This window comes from Tenrec ecaudatus, chromosome 3, assembly GCF_050624435.1.
Source record: "Tenrec ecaudatus isolate mTenEca1 chromosome 3, mTenEca1.hap1, whole genome shotgun sequence".
NCBI lineage: Eukaryota > Metazoa > Chordata > Mammalia > Afrosoricida > Tenrecidae > Tenrec > Tenrec ecaudatus.
In genome coordinates, this window is record NC_134532.1 from 147576139 (window position 1) to 147589920 (window position 13782).

The following is a 13782-nucleotide window of genomic DNA, read 5'->3' on the forward strand; positions in this document are numbered from 1 at the left end:
CTGGTTCTTTAATGCTTCCCCCCCCCCACCCCTCACTATCATGACCCAGTTCTACCTTGCAAATCAGGCTAGGCCGGAGCATGTACACTGGTACAGATATGAGCGCTGAACACACGCAATCCAGGACAGATCAACTCCTCAGGAACAGTAATGGGAGTAGCAATACCATGAGGTTGGCGGGGAGGGTGAGGGAGAAAGGGGGAACCGATCTCAAGGATGGATCAATGTATTATCTTTGCCCCCCCCAGGCAGGGGGAAGAACAATATAAACATGGGTGAAGGGAGATAGCAGTCGGTGTAAGATATGAAAACAATAACAATGTATAACTTATCAAGGGTTCATGAGGGTGGGAAGGGGAGTGAGGGAGGGATAAAAGAGGAGCTGATACCAAGGGCTCAAGTAGAAAGAAAATGCTTTGAAAATGATGACGGCAACATATGTATAAACGTGTTTGATCCAACTGATGTACAGATTGTTCTAAGAGCTGTAAGAGCGCCAATAAAATTATTTATAAACAAAGCAGCAGCAGGTGGCATCACACAGGAGCTGGACAGGTCAGGGGACAGCCAGGCAGAAAAGATCCTGTGAGCCGTACAGCCCTGCCTCCCTTCCAGTGCAACCCCAAGCCTAACACGTCAAGCCTGGGAAAGGTACAGAGCCCAGGACAAAGCCAAGGCACCCGAGTGTGACCCCCGGTTCATGGATCCAGCTGTGGACCAAAGGCCTCCGCCCCAGTCAGACCTGTCGCAGTGGGGGAGGCCGCCTCCTCTCACAAGCACATTCCAGCTGCCAGTGGTGAAGAGGTCACCATGGGAACCGGCACAAAGGGCTTAATGTTGGAAGGCAAGAGGCTGGAGGCGATGCTAAAGAGGCCGAGTGGGACTTCAAGTGACAGTTCTGCAATTCTCACTTCAGCAGGGCAGGCCTATTGTGAGCGGGGCTGAGAGACAAGTAGAGCTTGCACACAGCAAAGAGCCTGGTCCAGGGCCTCCAGGGCACCAGCATGCTAAATCCTTGCAGGTTGTTCTTTGCCCAACTTTCTTGTTTCCATGTCAGAACACAGGGAGCGCTCAGGGGGCTGGCAGGGTGCTCGGGTGCTGCACAGGTTTCAGTGGGAAACTAAGACAGGCTAGGGAGAGACCCCTACTCAACTTCACGATATCAGCCAATGAAAACCTGTCAGCTTTCTGACCCATAAGGGATCCTGGGATGGTGCGGGGCTGGGAAGCATTCTCTTCTGCGCCCTGGGGTGTGGACTGACTCACCATCCATTGAGTCGGGGGTGGGCTTGGCGGCAGCTAATCAAACACAGAAATAGTAATGCCCCTGCTAGTCATTTTGCCCTGAGATAACATGGCTTCCGTGGAAAGACAGAATTAGCACAGAGACATTCCTTCAAATGTGGGACTGCAAGCAACACTTTGCAAAGCTTCCCCCTGCCCCCCCCCCCCCACACACACCATCAGCACCTGCTTTCAGCACACTGGCTCCAGAAATCCCTACCGTGCATACTGGGCTGGGTTTCTCTTTCGTGGGTCTGTAAACAGGCGTAACTCCACTTAGATGGTTAAAGACCCCGTTCTGGAATTCCTGAGGACATGCCTCCTCCCCCACCCCCCACCCCTTTGCAGAGGCCATGAATCAGAGCATCAGATCCAACAAGCAGAATTTTGGAGGATTGAAAAGTTAAGTGAAAAGGCTTCCATCTAAATAGATACGTGTTGCTGTTCACGGCCATCTCCTCACAGCAACGTCCACAGAGGAAGCAACGCCCAGCATGCGGCCTCTCAGACAGTACAGAGCAGGGCAGCATTGGACGGCGAGTCACGGGGTTCTCTCTTGCTGGTTTTAGGAAGCACATTGCCAGGACGTTCTTCCTAGTCTGCCTCAGAGCAGTGGTTCTCAAACTTACTAAGGCCGCGACCCTGTATTATGGCTCCTCATGTTGTGGTGACCCCCCCCCCAACCATACAATTATTTTTGTTGTTACTTCATAACTGTAATTTTGCTACTGTTATGAAGTGGGCGACCTCTGTGAAAGGGTCTTTGACCGCCCCCCCAAAGAGGTCGAGACCCACAGGTGAAGAAGCGCTGGTCTAGACGTTCCACTAATCCGTTCAGCATTAGAGCAACGCGCAAGCCCCAGCAACAGACAGGTGGCTGGCTACCCATGGGGTGCACTGGCCGGAAGTGGAACCTGGATCTCCTGCGGGGCAGTTGAGACTTCCAGCACTGAACCCCATTTAAGTCGAGCACGCTGTTAGTGTTAGTTGTCGTGGAGAGGATTCCAACTCAAAGCCACCGTCTGTGGACCTGAGAATTGCTCCCTGAGGCTCTCAAGGCGGTGGTCTGTCTCCCGAGGTCCCTCGGGTGGGTTCAAAATGCCAACTTTGCAGCTGGTCATCAAGTCCTTAACTGTTTTTTCACACCCCAAATGCAAAAACCTAGTCATTGAGTTGAGTCAATCGCCACGCAGAGTGACCCTACGGGGCAGAGTGGAATTGCTCACGGTTTCTGGAACTATATCTTTATGGGAACAAACAGTCTCATCTTTCTTCCAAGGATTGGCTGGCATGTTTGAATTGCCAATCTTCTGCTCAACAAAAAACTCCTGGCCACTGGGCCAGTTTCGACTGACAGTGACTCTATAGGACAGGACAGAACTGCCCCCTGTGGGTTTCCGAGACTATAGCTCTTTATGGGGGTACAAAACCTCATCTTTCTCCCTCAGAGTGGCTGGTGGTTTCGAACTGCTGATCTTGTGGTCAGCAGCCCAACATGTAACCATGAAGTCACCAGGACTGACTCAATAGATGATGAAAAAAACAAAACAAAAGAAAACTTACTGCCATTAAGTAAATTCTGATGTATGGCGACTGTGGAATTGTATTGTCTCTCTGGGTTTCCGAGGCTGTAGATCTTTATGGGAGCAAAAAGCCTCATTTTTCTCCCTTGGAGTAGCTGGTGGGTTCAAACTGCTGACTTTTGGTTAGCAGCCCAACGAGTCACCCAGGTCCTCAGGGCTTCTGTAGATAATACTGTTCAGATATTTATGTAAATACAGTTCTACTCCCCTCCCCTCTGGCATCTACATTGTTTGTTTGAAATAGCCAATATTACAACTTTAGGTTTTCACTTCTATTTAAAGTGTTAGCTCAGAGTTCTTCAGATTGTGAGCGTTCACGAAATGCCAGTGGAAATAGAAAATATAAAATATCTTGGATCAACAGTTTACCTATCCTATTAGGAAGACTGAAATCTGCAGCTTGTTTCTTGCTTTTGAAGACCAATAAAATGCCATGTCTATGTCAATCCCTGCTACTGTAACAGGTTAGGTGTTGGATGCCTAACCACAAGGTCAGCAGTTTGAAACCACCAGCTGCTCCATGGGAGAAAGATGAGACTTTCCACTCCCATCAAGAGTGTCAGTCTCAGGTGCCCACAGGGCAGTTCTACTTTGTCCTCTGGGATTGCTGTGGGTCAGAATCGACTCAGTGGCAATGGGAATGCCAATCATTAGCCTGTCTTCACCAAGTCTGTCAAACCTAACCTAGGTTCTCCAAATTCCTGTACACAAATCAATCAATTCTCTTAATTGGAGTCATTGGGGGCAGAGAGGGAGAGAACATCAAAAGAGCCACTGGTATGCTGAACTTCTGAGGGGCTGGCAAAAGAACTGGACAAGGTCATTAACATCTTAAAATAGTTTACAAGTGAATCCAGGGTTTGTTTTTTTTTCTTTTTGTCCTGCTCACAGGGAGACGCTAATCACGTATCATGAGAGCTCCAAGCATCATTTTAGTGAATCCAGTTTTGAGGTCACAACAAACAACATAATTTCTTCTTTCAGAGCAGCTTCCACCACATCTCAATTACTTCAAACTTTCCGAGTCCCAGCACACACGCCCCAGATGCCCCAACCCAGAGGCTACCCACAAAACCCAATCTGCACGCAGCTGACACCATATAGCATACCTCACCTCACCCACCATTACAATCTGCCTCTTTCCCTCCCGGCGTGGCGCTGCTGCCATTCCCTAGGCCTGCCTCTTCTTCGCAGCCTCCTGATTCTTCCCTCACAAGAAACAAAGACCCGTGCCTTTCATCTCGCTGCACGTCATTGTTTTGCCCTGCCGCCTCAAGAACCTACTCTCTTCCGTGGAGTAAGTCCAGGTTCATAGCAACCATATCGTACCCATGTAGTTAAATAGTATGTCAACCAGACACTCCTGCCTTGGAGCAGAATTAAACCTGTCAGTCAAGTGGGCGCTTGATGACACTCCTTGGAGGTGCAGCCTTTTGCAAGATCAAACAGAGCCGATTCCTCTCTGCCACTATGTCTTTCTCCGGCTGGAACTTCCCTGGGACTGTGTGTCTGCCACCAGGGGCAGCCGGTCCCCTGTGGGCTACCTGACCCTGAGAGCTCAGAACCACGTGACTCTGCACCAACCGGACATGATCTTCCGGATTCCTGCTTCACCCTTGTGCATCATCAGATGCGGTGAAGCCAAGACCCAGCTACCATCAGATCTATGGACTTGAGTTGGACTGGGCTGGATGTCTTCTTGATATGAACTTGCTTCTTAACATCAAATTCTTTCCTGTACATAGAGGAATGTCACTGGTTTGTTGCTCTGGACAATGCAGCAGGACACGGTTCCCAAGACTGTCATCTTTGCCAGGGCAGGTTGCGACATCGTCCTTCTGTGGGACAGCTGCTGGGTTTGCACAGTTGATCTTTATGTAACAACCGAGCACTTAAGTCCTGGGTTATGGACTCCTTGCAAAGAACTTACAGTCACACCCCCTATCATGTGATCCCAAAGCATATCTTACCTGCAAGTTCTCTACAGTCTACCTATGAGCTAGTCAAGACCAGACTCAGCCAGTCTCACCAGTTCATTCGTGCATTCCCAAACAGTCCCCAACAGAGAGAATACTTCCCCTCAGAATGATGTTCCTTTTCTCCAAGACCTTCCTTACTCTGACCTGCTCTGCTAGCTCCCATCCCCTGCGGTAATGAAATCCTGTTATGTGGTTAGCAAGAAGAATAGGGTTGGGCCTGATGAAGTTTTTTTATCTCACTGTCATACATGGTCTCTATGCATCAACTCCAGGACAGGGAGTTTTGAGTTGCTGGTACTTGAGTTTCATCTTTCCAAAGAAATGATCATAGTGCTAAAGTTGGCAGTTCAAACTCACCAGGGACTCCGTGAGAATAAAGACCTGGCAATCTACTCCTGCAAAGATGACCTGCTGTGACTTAAACAATGATGACACACAGTTACCCTAGACAGGGTTTCTGCAACTGCAGATCTTCACAGGGACAGACAGCCTCATCTTTCTCCCTCGGAGTGGGGAGTGGGTTTGAACTGCTGATCTTGCAGTAGCAGTACAATGCTTAACTCCTGTACCACATAAGCTCCTCTTGTAAAGGTTACAGCCTAGGGGACCCAATGGGACAGTTTTACCATCGAGTAAGACTGCTGAGTCAGAGTCAACTCAGCAGCACACAACCTCAGTCTTGTGAGAAAGAAGAAACCAATCAATATCGGAAGCCTTCAAGCAGTGTTTGACTCTGTAAGTACTTGACAAATACTAGGAATTAATATTGACTACCTGCCAGGTAGATACATTGCATTGGGTAAATCAGCTGCACAAGACCTCTTAAAAGCGTTGAAGAACAAAGACGTCACTTTGAGGACTAAGGTGCACCTGACCCAATTTTTAATCGCTTCATATACACACAAAAGTTGGACACTCAATAAGGAAAACAAAAGAAAAATCAATGCACTTGAAATATGGTGCTGACATCGAATATTGAAAGTACCACAGATTACCAAACAAACAAACATGTCTTGGAAGAAGTATGGTCAAAATGCAACTTAGTAGCGAGGACAGTGATACTTCATCTCATGTGCTTAGATGTGTTATATGGAGGGCCCAGTCCCTGAAAAAGACACCAGGCTTGGTATAATAGAAGAGGATAGAAAAGGAGGAAGACTCTCGATGAACTGAGTTGGCACAGTGCCTGCAACAATGGGTTCAAACATAGCGACATTCTGAGAATGGTGCTGGACTGGTGGGTTTTCTCTATTGTACATAGGGTCACCATGGGTCAAAACTGACTCTGTAGAACCTAATAATAGCAATATAACCTGGGTAGGTATTTTTACATGGTGTTTGTCATTTATTCCTTATAAATGCTTTGAGAGAAAAGTAGTATATCACCATTTTGTAGATGAGAAAACTGAGGTGCAAAAGATAGAAGAACTTGTCCTAAATGATTTACCATGACTACATGAATATGCTGGCACACAGCGGGGAAAGTTATGAAAATGTCTTAGATAGAATCAAAGACCTTGAAAGAATGAGTCACTGGGCCTAGGGGCTTGGGAGCCTAGTCCTGGAGGACACAAAGGTCGACTGGCATAACACAGTCCACAAGTACAATGTTCTATATCCTACACTTTGTTGGAAACAACCAAGGTCTTCACAGCTCACAGGGCCCATCTAAGGCACAACTAACTGTTAGCCTCTCCCTGTACAGAGGAAAGAGGAGTGATGAAAGTGAAGATCCACGAAGCACTTTGTTCAATGAACTAACGGACCACTCAAACATGAGTCTCCACTGCCCTGAGATCAGAAGAACTAGACAGTACCCGGCTACCATTACCTACTGCTCTGAAAAGGATCCCATATTAAAAGATTCTGGATACAGTGGTAGGAAAATGTGGAAGACAACTCAAAATCATAAAGGAGGCCAGGCTTCCTAGCAGAGAGAGCCATTAGCCACCCTTCAGGTCTAGAGTTTACCAATGGGGGCTCAACTTTCAGCCAAACAATAGCCTGGTCTACAAGGGAAACAATACCTCTAGTGAAGTATGCACACCTTAGATCAATCATTTGAGATCAAAGGGGCGGCTTTTAACAAGGACAACATAGAGAAGGGTTAGAAAAGGAGGAGGAACGGAAACAGGAAACATAGGGAAGAGGTGGGACAGTGATGTGGGGATTATAATGAATGAGATGAAATCAAGTGTGTACGACTTGATGAATGTAAAACAGCTGCTCTGTGAACCATCATCCGATTCAGGACACAAAGTTAAAGAAGAAAGGGGGCAGGTAAAGAACCTGTAAATCAGTGAACAGAGCTCAGATTCAAAGTTGGGTCTTTGCCCAAGGATCTTTCTACCTACACAGCACGGCCTTTACACAAGACCATTTTGCTGTTATTTTAAGTGCTGGGTCCCAAGAGAAAACCTTAACGAGACACTCTGATGTTTAAGAAAATGGCATCAATGAAAAATAATCAGGAGTCTCAGGGCAAACAAAACAACCAACCAAAAATGCTACCTGACAACAGCCTACTGTGCTGAGAAGAAAACAAAATTCCAGAAGAATGCTCCAGACTACTTAGAATTATTCCCATTCAGATATCTACACACCCTTGAGGGTGTGATGTCTTACCCATGATTGAACTCCCTGTGTCTAGTAAGTTCTCAGTAAAGGTTTCTGAATGTTTATTGATTTAACCAACCCAGTAACAGAATCCCTCTTAATGGAGTCGGCAAGGTCTATGACATCTTTCCCAAACACTTGTTAAAACAGCAAAGGAGGCTGGGAGAGATGGAGCACTAATAACAAGGAATTCAAGAAGGAAGAAAATGTTCTAAACCGATCGTGGTAGTGATTGTACAACACTTTTTGATTTAATTGAACTATTAGATTGTATGATGTCTGCACTATGTCTCAATAAAAGTGTACATACATATATATATTTGATAAAATAATTAGATCTTAATATCAATACTAAAACCAAACTCACTGTCATTGAGCTGATTCCAATAGATTACATACATTATCATTGTATTATACTTTCTCCTAAGCATTTTAAGGAAAATTCCAATTATCACTTGTCTCTTTTAAAAGAAACCTGGCGGCTAGGGGGTGGGGGATGGGACTACATAATCTTAATGTAGCAAATAAGAGATTTTCCAAAACACTGTTGCTGTGGAGTCCAGTCCAAGTTGGAAGAACTACGTAATATGTAAATCTCTCACCTGGGTTCCCAGAGGAAGCTGTGAGCTTAGTCTGTGAGTTCAACCTCAACAATGATTATTAAATCAGTCCTCTAAGGAAGGGCTTACCCAATGTGTATTTCTTCTCTTTGGGGTTTATCGCTGCTAACAAAAGCCCCAGTCGTATTTTGTTTAGATGGTAAGAATTTTAAGTTTAAATTCCCTAATAACCGTCTGGTGGCATAGTGGTTATGCAATGAGCTGCTAACAGCAAGGTCTTCAGTTCAAAACCACCAGCTGCTCCTCAGCATTTACATACAATTTCTCACAGCTGGAAATCTCAACTGACATTTTGAGTTCTAAGACACTTTAGGGCATTACCTAATTTGATCCGCCCATCAACTTGAAATATTTTATTAGCTGTTTTGAGGTTTAGAGGCATTCAGAAACTTGTCCAACAGAATGCACATCTAGAAGTAGAGCTGGTCTAGGTCCCCTGGTCTGTCTGCCTCACCCTCACATGAGCAGACAGCCTCCTCTTCCTCCTGAGGAGCAACGTGTGGGCCCCACCTACTGACCTTGCGCTTGGCAGCTCGGTGGGTGTCACACTGCTCTCCCAGGGCTCCTCGTTGGCCTGGTTTCTATGACTTCAAGGGATATAATTACTGATGTCAGACGGATGTGTAAGCAGAGAGTACCCAAAGATATTTACTCGGGTTTTATTGACTACGCTAAGGAATTCGACTGTGTGGTTCAGAATAAAACTATGGATAGCCTTGAGAAGAATGGGAATTCCAGATAAGTTCATTGTGTTCAAGCAGAACTTGGACGTCAATCCGGAGGCGGTTGTGGAAACAGAACAAGGGAGTGCTGCGGGGTTTAAAACCAGGACAGGTGTGAGGGCTATATTCTCTCACCATACTTGTCCAAACTGTATGGCATCAGAGAAGCTGGGTGAGAGGAAGAACCCGGCGACAGGATCCAGGATCGGAGGAAAGCTGCTACACCTGTGATATGCAGATGGCACAACCTTGCTTGTGAGCCATTGACACAGTTGGAGCATTGACACAGAGGAGCATTGACACAGTTGCTGATAAAGATCAAGGACTGCGGCTTCCATGTGGATTACAGTTCAATGTAAGGAAAACCAACATCCTCACACCTGGACCAATGTAGATACAACATGATACATGGAGGACAGGTTGAAGTTGTCAAGGACTTTATCTTGCTTGGATCCACAATCAATGTTCATGGAAGCAGCAGTCAGATCAAACTACACATTGCCTTGGGTAAATCTGCTGCACAAGACTAAAGTGTTGTTATTTGGAGGACTAAGGTGTGCCTGACCCAAGTCATGGTATTTTCAGTAGCCTTAGATTGTAAACATTGGACACTGAATAAGAAAGACCCTAAAATAGCAGTTCTCAACCTATGGGTCGCGACCCCTTTGGGGGTCGAAAGACCCTTTCACAAGGGTCACCCAATCATAACAGTAGCAAAATGACAGTTATGAAGTAGCCACAAAAATAATTTTATAGTTGGGGGTCACCACAACCTGAGAACTGTATGAAAGGGTCGCAGCATGATGCAGGTTGAGAACCAGTGCCTTAAACGAATGGATGCCTTTGCACTGTGGCGCTGGAGGAGGATACTGAACATCCCGTGGACCGCCAAAAGAGCAAGCCGATCTGTCTTGGAAGAAGTGCACCCAGACCGCTCCATAAAAGCAAGGAGGGTAGGATCACACCTCACATGCTTTCGACACGTTGGATGGAGAGACTAGTCCCTGGAGAAGGACATTGTGCTTGGTAGAGAGGAAGCAAAAAAAAAGAGGAAGGCTCTAGAGGAGATGGACGGACACAGTGGCTGCAACAATGGGCTCCCACATAAGAACGATGGCGGGGATGTACAGGCGCAGGGGTTTCCTTCCGGTGCGGCAGGGTCGGAGGAGTTGGGATGGACGTCATGGCCCCCAGGGGCACAGCAGCTGGGCTGTGCAAATAGAATGACTGACTTGGGCATTGTTTGGTCTGGATTCTGGAGAGCCATCCAGTTTACTGTCTCTTTGTTTGCTGGCTATTTCACACCTTTTGCTACATTCGCCACTTTAATCACATCCTCTCCCAACCCCCAAAATATGTTGACAATGCTGACTTATCCATGTTGTACTCAGCCGCCAAATCAGACAAGCAGCGACCTGATTCAAATTTCACCATGACTGCTTTCTTGAACTCTATGGGGCTCTCACAGGTTTCTGCCTTTACTGGATCCACCACTCACTTCTCTGGAGCCATGTCATGGCATTTTACATAAGTCAAGGACAAGAAACGCACAAGGATGAGGGCTTGGCCACGCCAACACGCGCGCTGTATGTTGTCTGAGGCACAACGGTGCTTAGGCAGACAGACGGATCACCGCTTTGTGTCCACTGCAAGACCCGACGCATGGCTCCTCTCAGCCTGTCCAGGTTAATTCACGTCGGATTTTCCATTGACTCTGGGGCAAAGTTAGGAACACTGAGCAGATTTTTTTTTTCTCGAATTTTGCTGTTCAAGTTAGAGAAAGTTGGCGGTGGAGCCTTTCGACAATACAGAGGTATCTCCATACTCTCTCTTCAGCACGTGGCTAGCTCAGGAACATGGTTAACGTTTCCTCTCTTGCCACAAGTCCCATGAGGGTAGAGCACCTCCCTCTAATTTCCTGGAACACCTCCTACACAGGAAAAGTTTGGGGATGGACTGTTTCAGTACCGATTCCTTCTTCAGGTGTTTCTATACACCAGAAGCAAACTGGCTTCACGCATGCGCTGAAATACGGGAAGCAGAAGTGTCCAGGTCTGTGGACCACTGCTCATTCAAGCAGGTGTAAGATCAGCCAGCCAGGAGGCTCGGGCTTCCCTATGTTCTGTCCTGCCTGACCTTTCTTAGAAAGAGAGCCCAGCTCAGTGAGCCTGCAAGGAGGCATGAGGGTGGGCAGCCTCGGTTCAAGTGACACTACAGAAAGGAAGGAAAGTGTCACTGCAATGGAGGCCACACGGGGGTGAGAATTACGGGATGCTTCTGTCAGACAGGACAGCAGAGGAAGCCACAACCCAAGAAATTCTAACTTTCTGAAAGTATCCAGCAAAATCGTCTGAATTGCCGGCCCCTTGGGCACACGGAAGTCCAACCCAAGGGAGAGGAGGACCTGGTTTGGGTCAAAGTGTTATCTGGTTTCTGAAAATGCAAAGGCAAGAATGGGTTTGGAGGAAAAAGTAATATGTTGATGTAAGAATGTGACCAGATGTAACATACAAGGTAGGATATTGATCCATTCATTCTGAGTTCAAAGATCCATTCTTCATTTAGAGGGCTCATCACACACACACACACACACACACACACACACACACACACACACACACACACAAAACCATCCCAACTTGGGACAGAATCTTTTAATTCCCATCAATCAAGCCATTAACTTCAAATCATAAATTCTACACCACATCCAATCAGTAACTTCTTGAGAGCAATTAATTTTTGCTGTTGACTTTCCATCCTGACCTGCAAAGGGCTGGCTATTCTGGAGGGCAGTTTAAAATCCTTCTTGCCAAAGGACTGATGGGCGGTTTTTACATAAATCAAAACAAGGTTTTACCTCATTTGTTGAGCAAATGGACATAATGGGCTCAGGTGGGGTCCCCCCAACCACCTGGGGGGTTGAGAATCTTGATTTCCTTTGGTCCCAGGCTACTAAGGACAGGAATTTGTTTAGAATTCCACAATCTGGAGGTTCCGAAGGATGACCTACCGTCCTTTTTATCCACTGAAATCATCCTAGACAGATGGATGTTTATCCTATTCTTAAAATCTCCAGGGAAGTAAATTCTCCACAACCGCCCTTGGTAACCTTCTCCAGGGTTTTATCAAGCGTATGGTGAGGAAGTTCTGATCTAGAAACCAATAAAAATATGAACTCTCTGAGCCTGGTTACAAGCGCTGGAAAGGGGCATGTGTTTGGGCACTTTGCCTTAATGGTCTGGAGATGTATTTACAAAACAGGCTATGCCAACAGAAACCATTTGCCAGGAGCAGATGTGGGAAGTTGACTCAAGAGAAATTGCCACAATAAATTCTGTTGCAACCCATGAACAATGGAAATAAATTACTGTGGGTATAATTCTGTTTTTTAAGTACAAATTTATTTCCTTGTCAATTTCTGGGTCTGGTTTCTAAACCAGGTTTCTCAGCTGTAGAGAAAAGAAAGAAGTCCAAGTCCGTAAGCTGTAAGGTTTTCAAATGACTAGGTTTCTATGGAGAATCAGGCCTGAGCAAAGGAAACCTGACGTGTTAATGGCTTTTGACATTCCTTTTTTCTACCCTTTCTGCAGTGATCACGTAATATTTTGTACTCAGAAAAAAATTAAAAGGTAAATCTATTTCTAGAAAAATTATTGGGGGTAAGATTTGGATACCTATCTGACCACTGTGCTTCCGGCTGGAAATGGATGGCAATTCAACTGGTCTTTAAATATTAACTAATCAAACACAGAAAAATGCACACAACTCTCTTTCGGTTCCAAGGCCCTGTGCTAAGGTGCCCGTTGTTACCTGTTAGCACACAGGAATCTCTACCTACGAGGAGATGAAATGAGTGGGCGTGCGCCCATTCAAACTCCGTCCCAAAGCCTTCATGCACTGAAGACCTCTAAGCCACCAATTGAAAAAACAAAAATATCAAACAGAGAGATGACTACTCCTACACCCCACTCCTGCCCCCAGAGAGTAGCCCCTGTATTTAAGTTTCACAAACTCCACTCTCGACCCTCCCCCCACCAAAAAAAGCTGTTGTATTCCTTAACTCACAGTAGGCATGTGCTTGCTATCATTTCACTTGCACCACTTAATTTTCGCAACTACGTGACACTGGCGCACACTGTTCAGAAACGCGGTTATAGATCTGGAGCCGGTGGGGAAGGGGAAGGCCGGTGTGCCGCGCTCCCGAGCACATGCGGGGCTGGGGGGGGGGGGGGGCGAAGCCTACAGCTCCAGTAAATTTTAGAAAGGCGAGGGGTTTTAAGCTCCGTGGGGGAAGCAATTTATCAAAATTAAACCATTTCACAGATCATTTCTTCCCCAAAGTTTCCATGCTGTCAATAATTAACCATTCTTTCCCCCTTCGAGGGGCAGCTTCTGCCTCCCCGGTGAAAACAGCAAAGGCCTAGGCGTCCCTCGGAGCGCTCCACTGCCCCCCATCAGGCCGGCTGCTGACGACGGCCAGCCCGGACCGGGACCCCGTCCTCGGAGAGCGAAGCGGACGCCCGCCCTCCGCCCCAGAGCCCCGCACTCACCGGCTGCGCCCCCGGCCGCACCCGGCTCCCGGCCGGCACGGACGCCAAGTTCAAATCCCTCGCCGCCGCGCCGAGGAGGCGGCGCTCCGCGCGCTCAACAATGGGCGGCTCTACCGCGCCCAGCGCCGGCGCGCCCAGGCTCCAGAGACGCGGCGGGCCCGGGGCGCACGGCCCCAGGACACGGCGTCGGGTCGCGGGGCGCGCGGAGAGCGCGAGGGTGCCCGACAGGCCTGCCTCCCAGGCCGCCGGGGCCGCGCATCCCCGCGCCCAGCCGCCCGCGGCACCGAAAGCCGCGCCGTCCGCCGCGCGCCCGCTCCGCGCTCGCCGCCAGGTAATCCCCCAGGAAGCCGCGGGCGGGGATTGGCCCGGGCGCTCGGGGTGGGATTTGCATTTCAATGGCCAAGCCGGCTGCCTAAGGTTCTCCCCCC

At 47.6% G+C, this 13782-nt stretch overlaps 1 protein-coding gene across 1 annotated transcript in view; it reads right to left on the reverse strand.

Annotated features, from left to right (window-relative positions):
- The window catches only part of SHROOM3 (shroom family member 3), a 108692-nt gene extending 95190 nt beyond the window's left edge, over positions 1-13502 (reverse strand). Inside the window, exon 1 of the mRNA XM_075544168.1 lies at positions 13355-13502. The gene's annotated coding sequence lies outside the window, so the exon portion shown is untranslated. The remainder of the gene's footprint in view (positions 1-13354) is intronic.
- Between the last annotated feature and the right edge of the window lie 280 nt (positions 13503-13782).